Genomic DNA, 6,806 nt, shown 5'->3' with positions numbered 1-6,806 from the left:
TTCCCATTTCAGATTCTTTAATTCATTGTACAAGAATCAGTGAATTAAGTTTTCTACTAGAGAAAGGACTAGTTTTTAAAAGATCTAATCAGAAATGTCAACTTGAGTTGTAAAGCCACATAACAGGGGGTCAAACACCAACTTTTATAGTCAAATCCCATTTATTATTATAATACTTATAAAAGACTGGAAAAATTCATTTAACCTCAGTTCCCCTTCCTGTAGTTTCCATAGTGGCTCAAATGGTAAAGAATCTACCTGCAATGTGGGAGACTCTGGTTTGATCCCTGGTCGGGAAGATCCCCTGGAGAAGGAAATGGCAACCCAAGATGGGGGCAATAATGGCACTTTCATGAGAACTGATGTAAATATTGATAGATTGGTGATGATTATCAACCTCTTAATTGAGTCTCTCCCCTTCATGGATCACAGCCTTGTCCTGGTGAAGGGGCCTGTGTAACTCAATGAAGCTATGAACCATGCCTTGCAGACCACCCAAGACAGACCATAGTGAAGAGTTCTGACAAAATGTGGTCCACTGGAGAAGGGAATGGCAAACCACTTCAGTATTCCTGCCTTGAGAACCCCATGAACAGTATGAAAAGGCAAAAAGATAGGACACTGAAAGATGAACTCCCCAGGTTGGTAGGTGCCCAGTATGCTACTGGAGATCACTGGAGAAATAACTCCAGAAAGAATGAAGAGACAGAGACAAAGCAAAAACAACACCCAGTTGTGTGGATGTGACTGGTGATAGAAGCAAGGTCTGATGCTGTAAAGAGCAATATTGCATAGTAACCTGGAATCCTAGGTCCATGAATCAAGGAAAATTGGAAGTGATCAAACAGGAGGTGGCAAGAGTAAACATTGACATTCTAGGAATCAGTGAACTAAAATGGACTGGAATGGGTGAATTTAACTCAGATGACCATTATATCTACTACTGTGGGCAAGAATCCCATAGAAGAAATGGAGTAGCCATCATAGTCAACAAAAGAGTCTGAAATGCAGTACTTGGATGCAATCACAAAAACAACAGAATGATCCTTGTTCATTTCCAAGGCAAACCATTCAATATCACAGTAATCCAAGTCTATACCCCGACCAGTAACGCTGAAGAAGCTGAAGTTGAACAGTTCTATGAAGACCTACAAGACCTTCTAGAATTAACACCCAGAAAAGATGTCCTTTTCATTATAGGGGACTGGCATGCAAAAGTAGGAAGTCAAGAAATACCTGGAGTAACAGGCAAAGTTAGCCTTGGAGTACAGAATGAAGCAAGGCAAAGGCTAATAGAGTTCTGCCAAGAGAATGCATAGTTTAGTTCAGTTCAGTCGCTCAATCGTGTCTGACTCTTTGCGACCCCATGAATCTCAGCATGCCAGGCCTCCCTGTCCATCACCAACTCCCAGAGTTCACTCAGACTCATGTCCATCAAGTCAGTGATGCCATCCAGCCGTCTCATCCTCTGGTTATTGCATAGGAACCTGGAATGTTAGGTCCCTGTATCAAGGTAAATTGGGCATGGTCAAGTAGGAGATGGTAAGGTTGAACATTGACCTCTTAGGAATCAGTGAACTAACATGAGAGAATTTAATTTACGACGATTATATCTACTACTTTGAGTAAGAATTCCTTAGAAGAAATGGAGTAGCCTTCATAGTCAACAAAAGAGCCCAAAATGCAGTACTTGGGTGAAACCTCAAAAAAGGACGAAAATGATCTTTGTTCCTTTCCAAGACAAACCATTCAACATCACAGTAATCCAAGTTTATGCCACAACCACTTATGCAGAAGAAGCTGAAGTTGATGGGTTCTATGAAAACCTACAAGACCTTCTAGGACTAACACCAAAAAAAAGATGCCCTTGATTGGACTGCAAAAGTAGGAGTCAAGAAATACCTGGAGTAACAGACAAGTTTGGCCATGGAGTGCAAAATGAAGCAGGGCAAAGCCTAACAGTTTTGTCAAGAGAACATGCTGGTCACAGCAAACACCCTTTTCCAACAACCCAAGAGAGGACTTGACACATGGACATCACCAGATGGTCAATACTGAAATCAGATTCACTAAGTTCTCTGCAGCTGAAGATGGAGAAGCTCTATACCGTCAGTAAAGACAAGACCTGGAGCTGACCATGGCTCTGATCGCGAGCTCCTTATTGCAAAATTCAAGCTTAAATTGAAGTAAATAGGGAAAACCACTAGGCTACTCAGGAATGACCTAAATCAAATCCCTATGATTATACAGTGAAGGTGATAAATAGATTCAAGAGATTAGACCTGATAGACAGAGCGCCTAAAGAACTATGGAAGCAGGTTTGTAACACTGTACAGGAGGCAGTGACCAAAACCATCCCGAAGAAAAATAAATGCAACAAGGCAAAGTGGTTGTCTGAGGAGGCTTTACAAATAGCTGAGGAAGGAAGAGAAGTGAAAGGCAAAGGCGAAAGCAAAAGATATACCCAACTGAATGCAGAATTCCAGAGAATAGCAAAGAGAGATAAGAACGCCTTCTTAAGTGAACAATGCAAAGAAATAGAGGAAAACAATAGAATGGGCAAGACTAGAGATCTCTTCAAGAAAACCAGAGATACCAAGGGAACATTTCATGCTAAGATGGGCACAATAAAGGACAGAAATGGTATGGACCTAACAGAAGCAGAAGATATTAAGAACAGGTGGCAAGAATACACAGAAGAATTACACAGAAACCATCTTAATGACCCAGATAACCACAATGGTGTGCTCATTCACCTAGAGCCAGACATCCTGGAGTATGAAGTCAAGTGGGCCTTAGGAAGCATCACTACGAACAAAGCTAGTGGAGGTGATGGAATTCCAGCTGAGCTATTTCAAATCCTAAAAGATGATACTGTTAAAGTGTTGCACTCAATATGTCAATAATTTAAAAACTCAGTAGTGGCCACAGGACTGGAAAAGATTGGTTTTCGTTTCAATCCCAAAGGGTAATGTCAAAGAATTTTCAAGCTACCATACAATTGCGCCCATTTCACATGCTAGCAAGGTAATGCTCAAAATCGTTCAAGCTAGGCTTCAGCAGTATGTGAGCCGAGAACTTCCAGATGTACAAACTGGGTTTCAAAGAGGCAGAGGAACCAGAGATCAAATTGTCGACATTTGACTGATAATGGAGAAAGCAAAAGAATTCCAGAAAACATCCACTTCTGCTTCATTGACTGTGCTAAAGCCTTGGACTGTGTTCATCACAACAAACTGTGGAAAATTCTTAAAGAGATGGGAATAGAGACAGACCACCTTATTTGTCTCCTGAGAAACCTGTATGTGGGTCAAGAAGCAACAGTTAGCACTGGAAACAGCACAACTGACTGGTTCCAAACTGGGAAAGGAGCATGACAAAGGTTATTTAACTTATATGTAGAGCACATCATGCAAAATGCCAGGTTGGATGAATCACAAGCTGGAATAAAGATTGCCAGGAGAAATATCAACAAAATCAGATATGCAGGTGTGTGTGTGTGTGTGTGTGTGTGTGTGTGTGTGTGTGTGTGTGTGTGTGTGTTAGTCCCTCAGTCATGACTTACTCTTTTCAAACCCATGGATTGTAGCTCACCAGGCTCCTCTGTCCACGGGATTCTCCAGGCAAGAATACTGAAGTGAGCAGCCAAAGGATCCTCCAGAGGATCTTCTCGACCCAGAGATCAAAATCAGGTCTCCAGAATTGCAGGCAGAATCTTTACTGTCTAAGCCACCAGGGAAGTCCATGCATATGATACAACTCTCACAGCAGAAAGTGAGGAGGAACTAAAGAGCTTTTGATGAAGGTGAAAGAAAGAAAGTGTGTGGAAAAGGAAATGGTAACCCACTCCAGTTTTCTTGCCTGGAAAATCCCATGGATGGAGGAGCCTGGTAGGCTACAGTCCATGGGGTCGGAAAGAGTCAGACATGACTGAGTGACTTCTTGATGAAGGTGAAAGAGGTGAGTGAAAAAGCTGGCTTGAAACTCAACATTTAAAAAACTAAGATCATGGCATCCAGTCTCATCACTTCATGACAAATAAAAGGGGAAAAGCAGAAGCAGTTACAGATTTTATTTTCTTGGACTCCAAAATCACTGCATATGGTGACTACAGTCATGAAATTTAAAGATGTTTGCTCCTTAGAAAGAAAGCTATGACAAACCCAGACAGCGTATTAAAAAGCAGAGATATCACTTTGCCAACAAAGGTCCATCAAGTCAAAGACATGGCTTTTCTAATAGTTATGTATGGATGTGATAGTTGGACCATAAAGAAGGCTGAGCACTGAAGAACTGATGCTTTCAAATTGTGGTACTGGAGAAGACTCAATCCTAAAAGAAATCAACCCTGAATATTCATTGCAGTACTGTTGCTGAAGCTGAAGCTCCAATACTTTGGACAACTGATTCAAAGGGCCAACTCATTGGAAAAGACCCTGATGTGGGAAAGACTGAAGGAAAAAGAACAAGGGGGCGGCAGAGGATGAGATGGTTAGATAGATAGCATTACCAACTCAAAACCAGCCTACACTATGGTATATGTAGAATTATCTTCACAATTAAAACTTATAATAAAGATTTAGAAGTAAGTGCAATTGCAAATTAGAAACAAATTTCCCTTCTCCATCTTAACCAATAAAACAAGAAGTCTAAGTGACCCTTGGTCATACTTTTTAGAAGTATCTGCCATAAAATCTTTTGTGCTATTCCTCATCACTTGTGGATATGCTTTCTCATCCTTTGGAACAATAAGACTTTGAAGGCTATAATTCATTCCTTTTTTGTCCCTTTACTATCTATGTATATGTATTCCTCTTGGGGATTTTCTCTCCCTCATATGGTGCATCAATCACATGACTTCACTTCCTCCATCACAAGGGCAGTAAGAACCCAGGCTGAGCAACGAAATTCCCTTTTCACAAACAGCACCTGAAAGGAAAATCTCTCCCTCTGAAATACTAAGAAGGTTCTGTCCTGAGCTGGCAGGCCATGTTGGTTGAGTTTAGTGGACCTGTGATGCGTTGTCCAGCTACCCTTTCCAAGCAAAGCCACTCATTTCCCCAACTGCCAGAGTGTTGGCTGCTGATTGCTCAGAGCTGGAATTGATCACCTGGAATTGCTCTCAGCCACAATGAAACACTTCATCAAAGTTATGTCTCTTTCCAGAGAGTGGCTCATAACCAATGCCCTGCTAATAGACAGATACAATGCCATAGATTCTTTGCTTCAATATGGAGACCACTTTGAAGGCTTCTAGAGCATCCTGTAGGATTAGGCAAGGCTTCAGTTTGCAACTCCTTCAGATGTGAGCATCTTTATTTGCCTAGTCATGGCTTTCTCAGTTCCCCACAGGTACAGGTTCCAAGAGCTCTGCCCAATAAATCTTTATTCAACTCTCCATTCAAGAGTCTGCTTCCAGGGGAAGGAGAGGGTGGGACAAATTGAGAGAGTAGCATTGCCATTTATACGCTATCGTGTGTAACATAGACAGCTTCTGGGAAGCTGCTGTATAATCAGGGAGCTCAGCTCTGATGACCTAGAGGGGTGGAATGGGGGTAGGGTGGGAGGGAGGCTCAAGAAGGGGATATATATACACTTGCAGCTGATTCACATTGTTGTACAGCAGAAACCGACACAACATTGGAAAGCAATGATCCTACAATTAAAAATAAGTTTTTTAAAAAAGGAAAAGCAAATCCTAAAAGAAAAAATCTGCTTCTTGGGGTCCCAACTTAAGATAGTTGGTGCATGAACAGAGCTTGTCTCATGATAAAAAGAACAGAGAAACCCAACTATGTTCTCTGAACACCTTGATTATGTTACACCGAAAGCCAGAACACTCCTCAGTCTTCCAAGTCCCCTAAGTCAACAGATTTCATTTTTAACTTAGGCCAGCTAAAGCCAGGTCTTAATCTCTACCCTCTCTCTTACCTCTAAAGGAGTTCTGCCTGGTACCCAAATGCTGTCTCATCTCCTGCAATTGAACTCAGTTGTTCCACAGTTATTTTATGTCTGTGTTTCATATAATGACAGCCTTGTAAGTTGTTGTAATAAAATGAAGGAAAAAGATTGTATCACAAAACAAGGATGGTAAGTACTAGATACTATATGCACCTACAGATTTAATAATATTATTAGCATATTAAAATTTCTGACCCGTGTGGCAGTAAAATTGTTTTACTTACAAGAAAACCTGCTTAACTTCTTTCTGGGCAGAGTTCGGTCTATCTACATGGCCACAGAACATAGCAGGCATAGCCCCCAGATAGGCTTGGTTTTTGCCTGCAGTGTGGAGATGGCCAGATTTCAAGCTTCTCCTTCAGTGTGTTCACCGGTCCTCTGGTGTCCTGGGAATCAGCACAGTTTTCACCACGTTGATTACCAGGGACAGTTGAAGGAACAGCAGCATTCTTCATCTTTTTCAGCTGACTTTATTACAGCTACCACGCCTGAGACGTTATATTCCTGATGGCCCACAATTCATAAGGAAACAAACTGTTGGGATGTCCCTGGTGGTCTAGTGGCTAAGACTCTGTGCTCCCAACGCAGGGGGCCTGGGTTCAACCCCTGGTCAGGGAACTAGATCCCACACGATGCAAGTAAAAGATCCTATGTGCCACAACTAAGACCAGTGCAGTCAAATATAGAAATATTTTTAAAAGAAAGAAAGGGAGGGAGGGAGAGAGAAAGGAAGAAACTGAGAATCTGAAAGGTTCAGGAATTTTCCCTGAAAAGTTTTCTTTTCAGCCTGATTCTCCTGCCCCTCGATGCCCAAATAATATCCAAAAGCCAGTTCTTTAATTGGA

At 41.6% G+C, this 6,806-nt stretch overlaps 1 non-coding gene across 1 annotated transcript; it reads left to right on the top strand.

The window, feature by feature from the left end:
• The first annotated feature begins 6,506 nt into the window (after positions 1–6,506).
• Positions 6,507–6,579, top strand: TRNAG-CCC (transfer RNA glycine (anticodon CCC)). The gene has a single exon. It is a non-coding gene; the product is annotated as a tRNA-Gly (tRNA).
• Positions 6,580–6,806: the final 227 nt, after the last annotated feature.

This window comes from Bos taurus, chromosome 22 (genome assembly GCF_002263795.3).
Source record: "Bos taurus isolate L1 Dominette 01449 registration number 42190680 breed Hereford chromosome 22, ARS-UCD2.0, whole genome shotgun sequence".
NCBI lineage: Eukaryota > Metazoa > Chordata > Mammalia > Artiodactyla > Bovidae > Bos > Bos taurus.
The sequence above is the reverse complement of the archived record's forward strand: the minus strand, read 5'-3'. Positions and strand labels throughout refer to the sequence as shown.